The sequence below is a fragment of the Neolamprologus multifasciatus genome, chromosome 9 (assembly GCF_963576455.1).
Source record: "Neolamprologus multifasciatus chromosome 9, fNeoMul1.2, whole genome shotgun sequence".
NCBI classification, from domain to species: Eukaryota; Metazoa; Chordata; class Actinopteri; order Cichliformes; family Cichlidae; genus Neolamprologus; species Neolamprologus multifasciatus.
In genome coordinates, this window is record NC_140447.1 from 8,267,392 (window position 1) to 8,286,005 (window position 18,614).

General features: G+C 42.7%; 1 protein-coding gene and 1 long non-coding RNA gene across 3 annotated transcripts in view; one reads left to right on the forward strand and one right to left on the reverse strand.

Annotated features, from left to right (window-relative positions):
- LOC146510968 (uncharacterized) overlaps positions 1–8,532 on the forward strand; it is a 395,415-nt gene extending 386,883 nt beyond the window's left edge. Inside the window, exon 2 of the long non-coding RNA XR_014876132.1 lies at positions 7,087–8,532. This is a non-coding gene — a long non-coding RNA (uncharacterized LOC146510968). The remainder of the gene's footprint in view (positions 1–7,086) is intronic.
- LOC146510974 (partitioning defective 3 homolog) overlaps positions 1–18,614 on the reverse strand; it is a 377,572-nt gene that overhangs the window by 20,800 nt on the left and 338,158 nt on the right. The window lies entirely within an intron of this gene.

The window sequence follows — 18,614 nt, forward strand, 5'->3', positions numbered from 1 at the left end:
TAAAAAAGAGAAACTGGAGGCTGCTGTAGCTAGGCTAAGCAAAATGTCAGCAGTGTGGACCGGAACAGCCAACTTTAACTCAGGTTATGGAAAAGCGATGAAAAATGTCAAGAGAAAATCCACGGGCAGTTAAAATAACAGAGGCTCTGACTCATTTTATTTCTCTGGGTGACCAGCCAATGCCGGCCGTGGAAAACATAGGATTGCACCGTCTTCTCAGCATACTCGAACCGCGATATGAAATTCCCAACCGCCCACACATCAGGGAGATAATGGTGCCAAAACTTTCTGAAGAGGTAAAGACAAGCAGTGTGTGCACGATGTCAGTCCCTGATTTAACGGCACAGTGGACTGATGATCCACGGACAGATGAGGAGTTCGTTCGTCAATGCCAAATACTTTCGTTATTTTGTTTGTTTGTTTACAATATGGACACTCTGAAACAATTTAAAAGTTTATTTTATTCTCAAACCTAATTTGTATTTATTTTATTCCAAACAGAAGTGTTTATTTATTATTCTGAAAGCTCGAGACGGTGCCAATAGTTCAGTGATATTTTGTTAAATTACAATGTGGAGACTCTGCAATAATTTAACAGAAGTGCTTATTTTTCACTTGAAATTTTTTTGTGGTCATTTTTATTAAGATTTTATTTTTTATCGGCAGCGAATAAAATAAAACCTGTCTTCCAATTCATTGCATTTGTGTGTGGTAGAAGTATTGGTTTTTGTACTCTGTATCGGCAAGTACTCAGATCCAAGTATCGGTATCATATCGGTTTGAAAAAATTGGTATCGTTGGATCCCTAGTTGCAATTTCTGTTCCAACACTCTCGTGTTTTTACTCTCACCCTTTTATCGCCTGTGAACATCACTATAACTGAAAGTGTCCCTCGTGCACCATTGTCAGTGATGCATGTCTCTTTCAGACTGCAGAAGAATGTTGGCCTTTTATGGTACGCAGTCATTAAACGCTGTGGAAAACCCTCATTTACATCTCCTTCATTAAAGGCCTTTGAGGAGCCTGTCAATAGGAATCAATAGCTTTCCTTCAGCTTAATCAGGCTCTCCTTTTATCACCAGCTACAGAGGCAGCACATGACAAAATGCATAATTATGATGCGACAACCGGCTTGATAATAGGCCTGCATTTATGCATACTGCGGGGATGAAAGTGACCGAAGGTTAGGAATTTGAGCTGGGAGGGGATGCGAGAGGAGTGGGACGGATGGGGCGAGGAAAGGAGAGGGAGATAAAGGAAGGAGGACGAGTGTGGGGATGGCGCCGTGTGGGAAAAAAGGGAAAGGTTAATCAAGAGCATGTGAGAAAAGGAAAAGAAACAAAGTCAACCCCAGACAAAATTTCCAGTGAAACTTAAAGCAGGGAAGCACGGCGCGAGAAATAAGGAGCAGAGGGAGACAAAAAGCCAAAGACAAAAAAAAAAGGACCCTTGATATGAAGACCTGTCAGCCTGTCAGGGTGTCCTCCTGAGCAGCACTTACAGGTGGCACAGCAGCAGTGGAAGTGATTGCTTATTTGGACCCAGAGGATTCTGAGCACAATTATGGTGATAATTGCAGATTAGAATGAGCACATCCTTCTGATGATAATGGGCACTAGGACATGCTGCCAATCAAGCTTCATTAAAAGCACAATAAATAGCGGCTCATAAAGGATGCACGGCTCTCGGAGCGTGCCCCTTAGTAGCACTTGGCAAGACACAGTTATCGTGTTATTCGTACTTCCCGATCAAAATCAATTGTATTAGTTATACTCCATTTGATTCCTATAGCTTTATATGTGTGGGAGCGCAGGGAGCGTGCATTAGGCCTTTTTATGTGGATGTGGGCAATTAAGTGGCTCACTGGGGTGTGAGGTAGCTTATGCTTTTAGGGTGTGGAGTAATGGTGAAGTCCCTTTATTACTGTTCATTACAAAATCAATGTTCCCTCTCTATTTACTTGAGGTTGCTTAAATAGCAAATGCAATTTTAAATAAATTAAATTACTTAATTCTAGTCAATAGAACCGCACATGTGCACTCCTCTAAATGTTCTTCCTGTTATCATACAAGTTTTTATTACTTTAACTACAGAAGCATCGAGGCTTCAACTTCAGAATTGTGTGATTACCAGTGCAATCGTTTTACTACATTTGCAGAGATTTTATTGAAGATATTTTGAGCAAAAGTGTAATAAAAAAAAAAAACCACATCTGCAACTGTGGGTTTATGTTCTTCATCATCCCTGCTTGTTGAGAAAAAAAAGGTTTCACAACACTGTAATAGATCTGTGAACTCCAAATGAGCTTAACTGCCGCTCAAAGAGAAGAGTGAGCTAAGTCCAAATAAAAGGCTCAGAATTTTTTTTCTGTGTGACCTTCCACGGAGGGTCAGCGCTACCATGAGTATCTTGAACATGTACCACTGGGCGAGAGGAACCAACTGGTGATCCAGAAAGCACAGGTTATAAACAAGACAACTTGAGTCCATGTACACTCACTGCATAAAAAGCCCCTCTGCCCTTCTCTCACTCACGAAAGTATCAATGTGACAGTGAAGATCTGCTCCACAGTGTGGTAGACGATGCTGTGGGGTGTGGAGTAGGAAAACATGAGCGAAGACAAGGTCTCCGGCAATTTAAAGAACTAGCAGTTCTTTAGTACACTTTTTTTAAAGCACTACAATAAATAGAAATTGCATCGAGTGTGGGCCGGGAATGACGGCTTGATTTACCAAGGGGTAAATTTGTCGTAAGTGTTCAAAGGAGGCCTTTGCCATATCTAGATTAGATCTGGAGGGCCTTATATTTTTTTGTCTTTCACCGTGATGGGATTCTTGGGAGTACTCTCAGGGTCTGTAAATATATTCATATGTTAATAAACGGAGCTCAAAATCGGGGAAGAGCACGAATCAAGCCCAAACAGCCAGCTGAAACTGTCCCCTGTCAGCGTAACAGCCAGCAGCAGGCCTGTCTGCATGCATAAAGAAGATGGATTCAGTTGCCTTTGCTAAGAGCCCCACATCGCTCAGGCACCTTGGTGGGTAATTAGTCAGCATGATTGTTGCCGCTGCATCAGGTCACCACTTATAAATGCACCTCCAAATACATCAATGTCTGTAATTGGCCTGTAGAACATGCGCCATAAGGAAAGACCAGGCCAACGGAATATGGTACGAATGAGCGCTGCTCATCAGTTTGCTGTAAGCAGTGTGTTTGTGCATAAAAGGGAAAAGGTCACAGGTGGCATAAGTGTCCTCAGGGGTGCAGGCGAGCTTTCTGCATCACCGCCGCGCAGGATTGCAGCTAAAATATGCATCAGTGGGAAACGAGATAGTGTGTGTAAAGTTATTAAAAAACATGGGGGGAGATAAAGTGTCCATATGCCACAGCATTTTCACAGGCAGCATCTTTATTCTGTCCGGTATAATGAGATTTGCTCCAAATTCATCTGTGACTTTGCGGGCTGAAATGTCAGCACTTGGCCTCCTGGGTTGGCTGTGTCTCTCCCAGATGCATGCAAATATCACCGCGCGACACAGTCGGCAACACAAAGATGGAGGAAGAGACAAAAGAGCCAACATGTCTTTTCTTTCCCCTTCTCTCGACTATTACGGACGCCTGTATCCAATAAAGACACACCGATGCTGAATTTACTGAGTAAAAGCTTTTTTCTGACGACTTATCAAGAGTATTGAACCTACGAATTCCTGGCCTGCAAAGTCGGATCACAACAACAATTCAGAAAGAACCTAGAGCTTCTCGAACTTGTGAAGAACTAGCAATGAGCCAATCACATTACAAAACATCAGCCTACACAGAAACAGCTTTTCCATTCTTTAGCAGCAAACTGTGAGGCACCCGTAGTGTGCATGTGTCTGTGTGTACCCCCACACCCATCCACACCTGTGCTTTCACATGGACATGTTGACAGGGGTCATGAACACTCTAAAGCTGCATTTGGGGGTATGTGGATGTCTGTCTGTGTAATAGTCATCCTTTGATCCGGGAGGATTTAGCAGATGCCTCGCACACCACAAGGCTTAGGCCCAGGATGTAAACTATGCAGCAGCCCTCATATTTGCTTCTGTTGGTGGATCAAAGCTGCGCTGAGTCTCTACATGCCCCGTAAACACCGCCACCGGCCAATAAATGAGTAATCCAATCACCAAGAGTGTAATACGGGTCATATGAGCATACCTAAGTTCAGGGGTATTCGAATGAGAGCAGCAGAGTGTTATAATCCTCGGAATAAGATTTCAGAGATGAAGCTTGACTGGAGTTCAGGCTGTTGCTAGAGAAATGTTCATTTCCAACTAAAAGCGGAAAAGGGTTGAACTGCCGGAGCTTCCGTGCGACTTTAAAATCATACATTTTGTTATTTCTTATCTGATCGCTGTTGATTAAAATTCTATCAGATTATCTGGTTTCTTACTGGCCGTAGTATCTCTGTGCAGCAGATGAGGGGGGGCAGACTTCTTAAGTTTGGGCCCTTTGGCAATCTCGCATCAAGTCAAAGGCTTAGCTCATCTTTATTCCACCGCCCTGTGGACTTTCATTTATTTCAAAGACAGAAAGATGAGGCATTTGGGGGGAAATGGACAGCCTTTGGGACCTACCACGATGATAGAAAGAGATTAGATCTGCATTACTGCTGGTCATTTTTGAAGGGGAGAGGGACAAAGATAAAACATTTTTTTTAGCGTCTTCAGAAGGAAATCAGCATATATCGGCTCTTCTGCTATGATTTTTGCCAGCAATCAAATGGAAGCATTTGAAGCGTACATCACTTTCCACTTTCTTTTCCATGTTCATAAAAAAGTTCTTCCAGTTTTCTCTCGCCTCATCTCTTCTTCATTTCTTTCTTCTTCTTCCCATATGTTTTATTTCTGAATGCCTCAGCGCTCCTCTGTGGCTAGAGGGATAGGTCATGAATTCCCTTCTGTCCCCCTCGTCCTCTCCCCACTAGCCTGGTAAGTGACAGCTGCAGGCTGGACAAAGGCCTGATAATACCCTGGATTTGTCAGGCTCTGACTTCACCCATGTCCTCTTGTGACTGATGCACCGACAGTGGCGCCTTGCCAGCTAAAATCCCCACCCTAATGTGGTGCTGTGACTGTGTGCGCATGAATCTGTATCCATGGTTCCTTTCAGACTCAAAAGCACCACATATAGGGTCCTTAGGGGTCCTAAGGAGGCCATCGTGTGGGATCCCTGCCTGGGATGTGGTAGCGGCGTGACTCGGGCGCACGGAGCTCTGATTAACCCTCCAACAGGCTGTCCGGTATGAAAGGAGCGGCAGAAGGCTCTCCTCTACGAAAAGCACGACTCCAAAGAAATGAAGAAAACGCAACGATCTTTGGCTTTTTCTTTGTTCCTTTTAAATACCTGTAGTCCTGTGTACTTTAAAAGCACCCTTAAAAAATTTATTTTTTAATTGTAAACACATCAACTCTTCTAGTCATTACCATTTTTCTGTCTTCTCTGTTCAGTTTGCAGGATTTCTAAACACAGATCAAAGTGAGGAATTTCCCCTTTCTGCTTTCTATCCCATCTTTCTACTAGCAACTTTTAAACCTTTGGTTGCTTAAACATTATAATGGAACTAGTCAAAGAAACCTTTATTTCTGCATGATGTGCTGTATATTATGAAGGTACAGGGACTAAGCTAAGATTTGTGTAGATGATAGGCTCCCTGAAAGCTTTACTTGTCCTCATTTCTGGCAGCTTCTCTTTAAATTGTTTTCTAGGAAGAACAAAGCACGGCTGCATTCTCCAAAGAGATTAACTTTGAAGTTAAGACCCATAATCCAAATCTATTGATTCAGAGAAGGGTGCTCACTCTGAGAGAGGGAGCATGGTCAAGACTGCACAATCGAATAAATACACTCTTACTCTTATGTGCATACATGAACGTGCCATTGTGTAATGAGACAAAGATGTGTTGCATGCTAATGATTTAAAACTCATCACATGATCGAAACTTGTAACTGCACAAGAAATGACTTGGCTGCATCGTGCTACACGCAGTAAATCTTTTATTTTCAAAGCAGCATATATATAGAGTTGAAACATATGTACAGTGCTGCAGCTGTTTATGTTGCACACAGGGTAAGAAGAATAAAGTGTCAGCCTCATTAGCCTTAAATAAGGTGTGAAGGCCATGGGCTACAGTATCCATCTAAACAGGTTTAGTCAGCTTTTACGAGCCTATCGGATCTTTACAGACAACTTTTATGAGATATGAGCTTGCTTGACACTAAGAGGCCAGTGGAGAAGCTATATGACTTTGGCTTCCAGTATCCCGACTATGGCGCTAAAATATTTTGTCTAAGTATAGGTTGGCGCCATGGAATATGAAATGTGTTGCTGTATTTTGCATTAGGGGACCTCAAATATAAATTACCAGGGAGACTGGTGCATTGCAGCAACAAGTCACCTTTGCAGGTTTCTCTGTGGAGGGCCACTCTAAAACTGAGTGGGAGCTGCAGAGCTTGGCAGAAACACTGACTAGACGATCGTCAGCACTTGGACAAGAAGGAGCCGAGTTGATCTTGAGACAAATTTGGTCAGCCAGAAGTTCTTTGTATAAAATAACATCTGATGTTGAACAAGCTGCAAAATTAAAGTTATTTCATGAAAGTTTTAAACGACAAGTTTTGGAACAGTGGACCAGGAAAAACAAAAAAGGGGAGGGGGATGCTTTTGTTCTCCATTGTTTTGACACAGCTATACTCCCCGGAAACTAGGGCTGCACGATTGATCGTTAGAAAATCGCGATCTCATCTCATTTCCAAATGACAACGATTAAAAAAAAAAAGAAGATGGCTCCCAAAGATGGCTCCCATCAACACACAGTGTTGATGGGAGCCATATCAACACACAGTGGTTTATTTGAAGAGTTTCAGTCAGGTTTCAGAGCTCATCACAGCACAGAAACAGCTTTATTGAAGGTTACAAATGATCTTCTTATGGCCTCTGACAGTGGACTCATCTCTGTGCTTGTCCTTCTTGACCTTAGTGCAGCATTCGATACTGTTGACCATAATATCCTATTAGAGCGATTAGAACATGCTGTAGGTATTACAGGTATTGCACTGCAGTGGTTTGTATCATATCTATCTAATAGACTCCAATTTGTGCATGTAAATGGAGAGTCCTCTTCACACACTGAGGTTAATTATGGAGTTCCACAGGGTTCAGTGCTAGGACCAATTCTGTTTACATTATACATGCTTCCCCTAGGCAGCATCATTAGAAGACATAGCATACATTTTCACTGCTATGCAGATGACACCCAGCTCTATCTGTCCATGAAGCCAGATAACACACACCAATTAGTTAAACTGCAGGAATGTCTTAAAGACATAAAGACTTAGATGGCCACTAACTTTCTGCTTCTTAACTCAGATAAAACTGAGGTCATTGTACTCGGCGCTGAAAAGCTTAGAAATATGGTATCTAACCAGATTCTTACTCTGGATGGCATTACCTTGGCCTCCAGTAACACTGTGAGGAACCTTGGAGTCATTTTTGACCAGGATATGTCATTCAACGCACATATTAAACAAATATGTAAGACTGCGTTCTTCCATTTGCGCAACATCTCTAAAATTAGAAATATCCTGTCTCAGAGTGACGCTGAAAAACTAGTTCATGCATTTATTACTTCCAGGCTGGACTACTGCAATTCATTATTATCAGGATGTCCAAAAAACTCACTGAAAAGCCTTCAGTTAATCCAAAATGCTGCAGCAAGAGTACTGACAGGGACTAGAAAGAGAGAGCATATTTCTCCTGTTTTGGCTTCCCTTCATTGGCTTCCTGTTAAATCCAGAATTGAATTCAAAATCCTGCTCCTCACATACAAGGTCTTAAATAATCAGGCCCCATCTTATCTTAATGACCTTGTAGTACCACATTTCCCTATTAGAGCACTTTGCTCTCGCTCTGCAGGCCTACTTGTTGTTCCTAGAGTATTTAAAAGTAGAATGGGAGGGAGAGCCTTCAGTTTTCAGGCCCCTCTTCTGTGGAACCAGCTTCCAGTTTGGATTCGGGAGACAGACACTATCTCTACTTTTAAGATTAGGCTTAAAACTTTCCTTTTTGCTAAAGCATATAGTTAGGGCTGGACCAGGTGACCCTGAATCCTCCCTTAGTTATGCTGCAATAGATGTAGGCTGCCGGGGGATTCCCATGATGCATTGAGTTTTTCCTTTCCAGTCACCTTTCTCACTCACTATGTGTTAACAGACCTCTCTGTGTTGAATCATATCTGTTATTAATCTCTGTCTCTCTTCCACAGCATGTCTTTTATCCTGTCTTCCTTCTCTCACCCCAACCGGTCGCAGCAGATGGCCGCCCCTCCCTGAGCCTGGTTCTGCCGGAGGTTTCTTCCTGTTAAAAGGGAGTTTTTCCTTCCCACTGTCGCCAAAGTGCTTGCTCATAGGGGGTCATATGATTGTTGGGCTTTTCTCTGTATCTATGAAGCGCCTTGAGGCGACATTTGTTGTGATTTGGCGCTATATAAATACAATTGAATTGAATTGAATTGAACACTGTGCAAAACGAGGGATTTAGGAAAATGATCAACATCCTAGACAAACGCTACACAGTGCCGTCCTGCAACTATTTTTCTATTGTTGCACTACCTGCTCTATACACGCTGTGTCGAGCAACGGTGGAGACGGAATTTCACGCAGTACAACATTTTGCGGCAACGACAAAATCTGAGACATTTGTTGTTTTTATGTTTATTTATTGTTTTTATGTTCAGTCTCAACTGTTACAAAGTTGATGTGCAGTTAATTAGCGCAATAAATATTCATACTGGAAAAGAAAATCGTGAGAGAATCGTGATCTCAATTCTAAGCAAAAAAATTGTGATTCTCATTTTATGCAAAAATCGTGCAGCCCTACTGGAAACATTCTTACAAAGATTGCTGACCTGCTAGGCCAGGTCCAACTGCGCTCTTCACAGAGCTGTGTGAACCCAAAACCCAGTGCCAAGCTTTGCCTTTCCCACTTGCATTCTCAAACTGCCTCATCCTTCAGATGCTATCGTATGCTGGAATGCACACGGGCAGCTTATTAGAGAGGCCCAAGTTTTCCAATCCACTGTATGAAAACAGACAGCGGAGGGAGGCAATTAAAAAAACAGATTTCAGTGAGTTTTAAAAAGAGAAGGCGAATGAAGAATAATCAAATGAGATATTTGGGAATGCCACTTCAAATATCGAATGCCATTCAGTGTACCTTTTTTGAAATGTCTCAAATTTCCTTTGATGTTAAATTGGTTTCCAGTGAGCTTTTACTTCAGATAGATTCATGTCCCTTCCTGAGATTAGCCAAAATTTTAACACAATAACGTTTTGGATTTTGTACTTGGGAAACTTTGGTGTTCACTTATTGTGAAATTGCTTGGAGACACTTTAAATTACAGAGAAATCATTAAGGACTTTTTCATGAAAGAATGACAGGGCTATCCACACCAACACCTTTAAAATCAAGCGCATTTTTTACCACAAGGTCTCTGTAAACATGACAGCAGCAACATCGCTGCGTACTTTGAAATATAGTCGCTCGTGTGCCGAAAAGAATCGGTTGGATTAAAAGACAGCCACGGTCCTTTAATACAAATATATGCAAACCTATCCCCATGTGAAGGAGCAGATGATTCCACTCCAGAAGCAGATATTCACATGCAGCTGAACCCCTCTAACTCGTTTGCTATTCTAGCACGTTGCCAAAGTGACACGCTCTCACTGGCTACCTATAATGAAAGGCTAATATTAGATTTCAAATGGGCCCAAGCAGCAGCAGTGGTGCACCAGCCATATATTACACATGCATTCAGAAGTGTATCATTTGACATCTGGTGCATCATTTTCAGAGGGACCTGGTTGGTTTGGAGGGTTTACTTCACCACTGTTGCATTTCTCTTTACATGTACACCCACTTTTAAAATCCCCCTTTTTTTAAACTGACTAACAAGCAGAGCAGATATCCTGTCTTTTATTAGGTCTCCCGGGTTAATTCGAGAAGCCTTACACCTGTAAAGAATCTCATTTACTTCAGCAAGACGCCACACTGTGCTGAACGCAGACAATCGCTCCCTTTGCAAATGTCAGTGCCTGACGCTCAGCAGGTGAACCACGAGCCAGTGGTAAATAATTCACAGCAGACCGGTGTAGCTTTCCTCGCCATCCCATACACAACCAGCATCCCCCCCACCACCACCTAAGTCTTTTCTGCTGCGACCCCCTGTGCCGCCACTACTTCCTCTATACATAATTAACGAGAGAGGCACGGTGGGATGCCCGTCAGTCAGAGCCAGGGCCACTTTAAACAATAACAATATTGATAGTGGGTGTAATAAAGCGGAATTAAAAAGATGGATTCTAAAGATTTTTTTTGTGCTCCCGGCGCAGCTGCTCCCAGCTTTAAGTGGTGAGGAGAGGGAAAGGGGTTTGCAGGGGGGCTTCTTGGGAATGGATAGAAGTGCAAACTAAAAAAGGAGGAGGGAGGCACATGTGCCCTTTTACCCTCCCCCTCCTTGTCAGCCCCTGGTGTCCTGTACTAACTCCTTTGCTGCTGCGTCCATTACTGGATTAAGTCTCGGAGTCTCGGAAAGAGGGAAGACGGAGGAGGTCAGGGGTCATAACCTTTAGTAATGGTTAGGCAGACAGATGAGCAAAGAAAGAAAGAGAAAAACAAGACTGGCAGGATAATTTCAATTTAGGCTATCAATATTGTGTAATGATCAATGTGAAGGTCAAGAGGTTGGCAGATAATGACAGATGGGCAGATGAGGAAAAAGAAGAGAGAAGGAAAATGAGCTGAAGATAAAAGAAAAAAAAAAGGCCAATCGGTGTTGGAATATCAAACATTTGCTGATGATTTTGTCACCTGCCAGAGGGACAAAAATAGAAGAAAAAAACTTGACAAAACTGAAATGCGCTAGAAAGGTATTTGTAGGACTCCAAAAAACAAAAAAACACACTCAAAGCAGTGAAGAAATCCTGCCATTACTGCTATCTCCCATCAACCTGCGGGAGCCTTACATATGTTAATGCCCCTTCAACCTGTGACCCTCACATTCATGGCATCATTATCAACCCAGCCAGACATAATGTTGGCCTGTCACTGCCATGATCTATGGCCACAGTGGCTCTCTGCCTTAATGAAGCTGTAACGCTGCCTTAAACTACCGAAGCCGCGACGAACCTGGGTACGACCGTCTATCGGCTTAATGCGAGTGTGCATCCATCATCATGCATCAGCCATCCATCAATCAAAGCCCGTGTGACAGCTGGGACCCCCGAACCTAACCCCCACCACACCACACACACACGTATGCGCAAACACACACAAACTCATTGGTTGCGATTACGATCTCAATTATCGTCATGACCGCGGACCGCCGCTTCTCCTGTGACCGACATGCTAATAAGAAGCACTGGCAGTCAATAATCAAGCCATGGAAAAGGGCACCGGGTGAAGATTTGGTCAAGTTTAACTGTATCACTTAAAGTTCATTGGTTTAAATTAATAATCTTGGAACCCTATTACAAAATGACAAGCAAAGTCAACTCAGAGCAATAAACAGGAAGTGACTTCATGTCTCTTTTAAGGACCAACCCAATATTCCACACGCGCACCTGCTCACACCATGAGAAACTCAAAGGTGACCTTAAGGTGTGTTAACCCTTTAAGACCTACCATAGAACCAAGTCCGCCAGAGCTTATATTATATTTTTACATGTTGTAGTGCCATTTCTGGGAGCATTTCAAGTTGCTATACATCAATACAACCATTACAGCCTAGATTTTAATAATATGTATGCATTAAGTGCATAGTAATTACATAAATTGTAAAAAAGTGCAATAAACTACAGAAAAATTGAAAATCGTTTTTGTTTTTTTAACATATATTTCTAGTTAGAGAAATTTAAGAAGCTTATCCCCCAAAACTGTAAATACAAAAAAGTTGCACAAAATAGTTTCCCACCACAGGAAATTTATTTTGAGTGTCTTCATAGTTTTATTTTTGAAATACACCAATTTTTATATACTGCAGGAAAAACGAAAATAAATATTATAATGCAAATTTGCAAAAAAAAAACAGCATATGCATCAAAATAAACTATTTCCAGCAGTGCAATATGAGTCCTAAGCATCCCAGAAACGACACAGAAAGTCATAAAGTCAAAGATAACTTTTAAAAACACCAGTATAGGCTCATGAGGCCCTGATGGTAAAAAACTACATTTCTGCGAAAATGACGTCACTTCCGGTTTCGGGCAGGTCATGGCGGACATGTGATAGTTCGTGCTGATGGACGTAGGAAGTGTTATGAACAGCTGATCGGCTCAGCAAAGCGTGTTTCTGGAATATTATGTTTTTGTTGCTGCAAGCGCTTTTTATGCAGTTTTTGCAAAGCTATATGTGGAAGGAAACTGTGACCGAGGACAAGCTGATGGCATAAGATGTAAGTACAACTCCTCTGGTTTCATATACAAAAAAATTATTGCGCTAGCTCACGTGGTTGCAGTGCTACCGGGATTTAAAAATAGTTACGCAAAACAGAGCGTGCCCGCTCTGACCGGTTTTAAAGGGTTAAAGGGTCCGTGCTCCATGCAAGAGAGAATCTTGAATTAGCTGTTACGAGTCTACAAGACAGCAGCCGTGGCATCGTCGCAAGACTGCAAACATTCCTGTGCATGAAAGCTTTTCACCTGCTGAGTGGGACCGAGCATACCTGAAGCAGGTCTCACAGGTTACTTCTTTAAGCTAACATCACTGCCGCCCTGTTGTTTCTTCTCAGCCACGGGCCTTTCAACCAGTGTAACTTAAGACGGGCTTTAGACTTCAGTGAGCACACAGATATCTGATAATGTTTGTCCAAGCCTTTCAACAGATAGCTAATAAGGATCACATTCTGTCACGTGGCCAGAGTGTTAGCATTTCACACAAATGTGTTGGGAGTTTTGTCTGTTTCCGTTTCTTTCTCTCCGCAGGTGTATTCGCAGAGTAATCTTTGCTTTCTAATCCCCACACTAACACACTTCTGAGTCAGAAAAGGAAAAAAAAGAAATACGTAGCTGTGATGAGAGGGACAGATAGAAGAAGTGCAGCAGAAAAAAAACTATACAGAAGCAGAGTTTGTGTCCTCAATAATAGAAATGTATCTATTTAACTTCTTCCACTGAGCGAGTCTCTGTCTGCCAATACAACAGTCATGATAGGAAACTGCTCCTAACAGCGTCCCTATTTTTGGCAAGGCTGTGTTCAGGGACAAAAAAAAGCCCTCTATAAGTGGCCACATTTTAAATGTGACACAGCAAAGTACTCAGCCAAACTCCGAAAGTGGTGTCCGAAAGAATTATTCAGGCCTGGTTAGGAGGGGTGAGGGCTCACTTCGGTGGCAAGGATTTAGACTGCGTTTTAAGAAGGAGCCAGGAGACACTGATGACAAAACACTGTCACCTTCAGGTGGTTAAAGGAATGGGTGTCAGGGAACACACAGGAGATGGTAGTCCCGCATTTCAGGACAAGCCACGGGGGATTTAGCCCGAGTGCTGACAGAAAAGACCAAGCGGTCACGGGCTCGCCCACAGATGGCAAACGTGGTAGCTGATGTGTGAATGAATGCACCAGTGAATCAAAACTAAATTAAGATACTGTCACTACATCTGCCTGTTCACACACACACACAAGCATGCACACATATGTGCATCCACATCCACATAAAATGCTCATTATCCTCAACCCCCAGTGTGGGGGTGGAGGGTGAGGGGGCATGGGAACAAAAAAGCATTAAGCAGGAGTGAGCCCTTTAATTACAGGCCAGTGTTTAGAGAACTCTCAATGGTGCTGAGAACAATGGAGGGCTCTGGTAATACTCAACCTGCTGAGTTAACACATATCCTCAAGGTATGACATCACACACACACACACACAGGCAGAAAGTCAGCGGTCATGTCACGGACATGAGGCAATAAGTACAGAGCTGTTTGCCGAGAACAGCTCGACTGGTGGAAGGAGATTTAAAGCACACTTAATTAGATTTCTCCTACACACAAAGCAAAAGCTAATTTCTCATTATTTGGCATTATTTCCTGTTTAAAGCTGCACCTTGCCAACTTATTTTTGTTATTTTCGATGCCACTGCTGAAAACAATTAAGATCAACAGTTAGTTAATTGTGCGTCTTTTTGTCTCTTCCATGTGTCTCCGAGTGAGTTTCTATAAGTTGTTTAAGATCAAAACCACCTCACAAAAAGAAGCTCTGCTAAAGCAGAATTGCAACCAGCTGTAGGCTCTGTAGTAAAATGCAGTTAGAGGGCTAAAGGATGATAAAGATGAAATACTTTAAATAAACCGGCTCACATATGATTCCCTCAGTGTGTTGAGGTGTCTCATTATATCTGGGTGCTTGTAGTAGTGAATGTGTGACGTATGAGACCTATAAATAACTCGAGCGGTGATTGTGACCATATGACCGTAAGAAAAGTGACAGCTTTCCCAGTCGGTGCATTTGACAGGCTTAAGGATAACTCCACATGCCTGGCAAATTGGATTGGCGCTCTGTTGCCTCTGCAAAGGAAGGAAAACAGACAAATCCTTGGCCGTCTCCCTCCTAATAACTTCCTTTTCATGTTTTAAAGTCCGCGATAAGCGAAGGGAGGCCAGGAAGGGACAGATAAATCATCATCGGTGCACATTAAAGACCATTATCGTTTTTAAATAGTTCCACGCACTCCCCGTTTTCCAACAAAGCAATGGCAAGGTGATCTCCCGACAAAGACGGGGAAAAGAACAAGACGGCTTTTGAAAGTTCTGACAGCACGACAGGTTCTGAAGGACGTGAATGGGTCAAATGGGAAAGACAACTTTTAAATCCAACATCCTCAAAAAGAAAAGAGACAAAGCCTGACCCTGCCCATATTTCACCAACACCACCCAACATCCCCAGGAACTGTCAGCCATCTCCACACCCAAATTCAGCTTCACCAACCATCGCTAGGACTTAAAAAAAATGGAATTAACTCAACAAGTGCTATCTGTGCTTTTGTGAGGTTGATTAAAACCAAGGCATTCCCAAAAATAGCTTTAACGGGCCTCAAAGGCCAGCTAATATAGCAAAGCTTAACTTGTGCCATAACTCTGGGATCTTGCAAAGATTAATGAGAGGGGAGAAAAAGGAGAGCGAGATATTGGTGTGTAAACGGGAGGCAGAAACTTCAATGAGCAAAAGCAGCTGGTTGCAGTAAATAGTGGCTGCCAATTGGCTGCTGTTCACAGAACGCCAATCTCCAAAACAGGGAGTGGTGGTAGTGCCAAAAATGGAACGAGAGAGGAAATAAAATAAAAAAAACATTGATTAAGCTCTCAACAGTTGCCTTAACTTGGGTAACAAGGTGGACTGGGCAATGTTTTCTACTTTCAGATCTCAAATTAGAAGATTTTACAGGAACAGAAAGAACTGGCAGCTCCACATCTAGGAATTCACTGGCTTTACCTTTGAGTATAAAAAGAAAGCCCAATTAAATAAAACCACAGGCACACGTCACTGGAAGATGTGTGCTGTGAAATGGTCAAAAGTCAAGGAATCAACTGGAAAATCCTTCAAAATCCAATCACATCCAATAAAAAGAAACCATAAAAACCGCTGCATGGATTTGCTTCGTTCCTCTTTTGCAGGTTCAGTATGTGCATGTTGATGTACTTATCGGTGTGTGTGGCCCACCATGAATTTGTCTTATGAGAGACTGATGAAGTTTTTCCATACTTCTATGACTGCTATGCTTATTTTATTTTTCTTCAGGCTGTTTAAGAACTCAAACCTTGTGCTTTCACTAGTGGTAGCTTTCCCTGCATAAATCCACATTTGCACAAGGCCATTACAATATTCCCCAAATGGGCGATTTCCAAACTTATGTAGCATGAATTGGCTGTTGCTCCAGTAAGTCCAATATTCTCCATCACCCAGGTTATTTCAGTAATGGCAGCTTTGCACGACAAGTGCTAATGGCTTGAAATGGTGATTTCTCTACAGGCACTTTTGGATTAATTTCCTGTGTTGAAAGGGAATAGATACACACGGCAAGGCCCACTCTAGACAAGTCAGGTCCCTGCGTCTGCGATGTAAGTGGGCAAAGATTATGCGACGGCGGTGAGAGTAATGAGAGATCGGCATGTTCTTTGGTCGCTGTGCCCCTTCAAGAGGAAAATCTCTGATAATGAACTCTAGACCTTTACGTTGCTCCTCAGCAGCCCAGACAGGGCGAAAGAGGGAGGGAGGGAGAGAGCGGCAAGCCCATCAACAGAATTATCATTACATATAGTCACACTGGCTCTCATATCTCATGTCACTGTAACACGCTCACTTCACATCTGCAAAGATTTAATTAAAAACAAACAAAAAAGCATTTCTGACAAGCCCACAAAACCACACGGTCTCCAAATAAGGACACTTGAAACCACGTAAACCTCCAGTGAGTCATCTGAATATTTAACATTAACAATGTTAATGACATTGTGCACAACAGCGTTCACAACAACACTCTAGCTGGCTCCTTGAAACTATTATCTATGCTACTTTGAAACCCTGAGAAATGCTCACCCACCGCAGAACAAAAACACACGTTTTACACTCCAAGGCAGACTCACAGCTACCCGAGAGCTACCAGCATCTGATTTCACATGGTCACCTCATTGATCACGGCCTATAATAGCTGAGATGGACAGCAGCTGTCCCTGCTATTACAATGTCATCTCATCCATTTACTTAGAGATCAATGGGACGGTTGCTGAAATAGGCCTGCCATGCACTCCTCTCTTGCTCACCTGAGCTGGTCTTTGTCATAGCAGAGGCTTAGCTGTTTGTTTGTGAGACGAGTGAGACCGTGGCCTGTACCAGAGAGCCAGAAACAAAGTTGCTTTATAAAAAAGTCATGAATCTTTCTGCCAAGCTTCCATTTTAATTCAATTAAGTCACTTTCTTCTTTTACAGAGTGTTGAAAAAAAAGAAAAAAAGAAAGACCCCACCCCTCCTCAGTGAGACATAAAAGTGAGCTACAATTGCACTCCAGTAGGGGATTAACAGCTCAACATTAAAAATGACGATTCTCACTCAGGCTCCATCTTAAAGTCACCACACAGGGGAAGGGGATACTTGGGAACTCAAAGTGAAAGAAAAGCATGCGGGAGGGGTTGTTCAAAGGAGCCTCGGAGGACATTGCTTTTCTATAGCCCTTTTCTCATGCCTGTGCACATGCATACAGACCCATGCACGCAAACGAATACACACACACACACACAGAGGCATTCTTTTCAGGATGGACTGACCACTGAAAGCCCTCCAAAGAGGAGGAATCAAATAAAGCCGTCAGTGGATGGAGATTAAAAGGAGTGCTACACAGTAAAAATCTGATTTATGAAGCTCAGGCTGAGTTGCTACAGGGTCTTTGGTGCCATGGTAACCCAATGAACAGTAAGGTCGAAGGGGCGGTTGAATAAAGAGCAGCAGAATGGCGAGGAAAGAAAAGGAAACTTTTAACCTCTCAATGTTCACATCTTTTCTTATAACCCTGAACCTTTACCAGACTAACGCATGAAGCTTGAGTTTCAATAGAGGGGGTCAAAGTCCTCTTCATAAATTACAAAAAGCCTTTCTCACAGTTTCCAGGACAGGGGCACAACTGTTTGCGCCCTGAACAGGACACGGATTTAATGATGACAAGTTCATGATTTTAACTTAGCTGAAATGGTTCTTTTCTAACTCGAGCTTTATTATTTCTTGGTGGTTGTTCACTCTTCTCCTTCTTCTTTCCTCTACCATCGGTGCAGTGAGACGTTCAGCCCACCCAGCCTTGCGTGGCACTTCCGAGAGCCGCCGTAGCTGCTGCTGCATCAGTGTGTTGTTGTGTTTTGTCTGTGGGAGCTGTCCTGTGCCATGCTGCTGTGTCCAGGGCCAAGGCCCTTTTCCTATTGTCTGCTGCCATATGGAAGCCAGCACCAACATGGAGATAAGCCTGTCCTCATGCTGTTCCCTGACCTTCTCAGGCACCCAGCTGGCACTAAATGCAGAAATAATTATTATCCAAATTACCCAGGCCAACTCTGTCTCCTCTTTGTGCAGTGAGGGCGAATTGAGAGGGGGTGGGAGGGTCCTATGAAGTGCTAGGGGAGATGCTGCGGTGGGAGATCTCACACAAAAGAAGAGCCGTCAGTGGTCGGCCTCACGCTGCCTCAAATACTGTATATTAGCTTGTCTGTTTCCCTAAGGAGCTGATAGATGTCTCATTAATCATTTGTGATGAGTCCATATTTTGTTACTGACTTACAAGAGCGTGGTGCTTAATGCCACGTCGGAACACAAACGTAAAGCACATTTATTCAGACGATGTGGCTTCAAACATTAAACATTTCAAAACCATCATTACATAATTCTGCTTGAATTACACTGTACTTTTTAAGAAGTTGATCATAACACATTTTAAAGATGGATACACACCCCAAAAAAAACCCCACTTGATAATGATGACTCAATAAATTTGCATTTAAATGACATAATTAAATATTTTAAAAGGTATAAAATCTTCAATCGGGTAA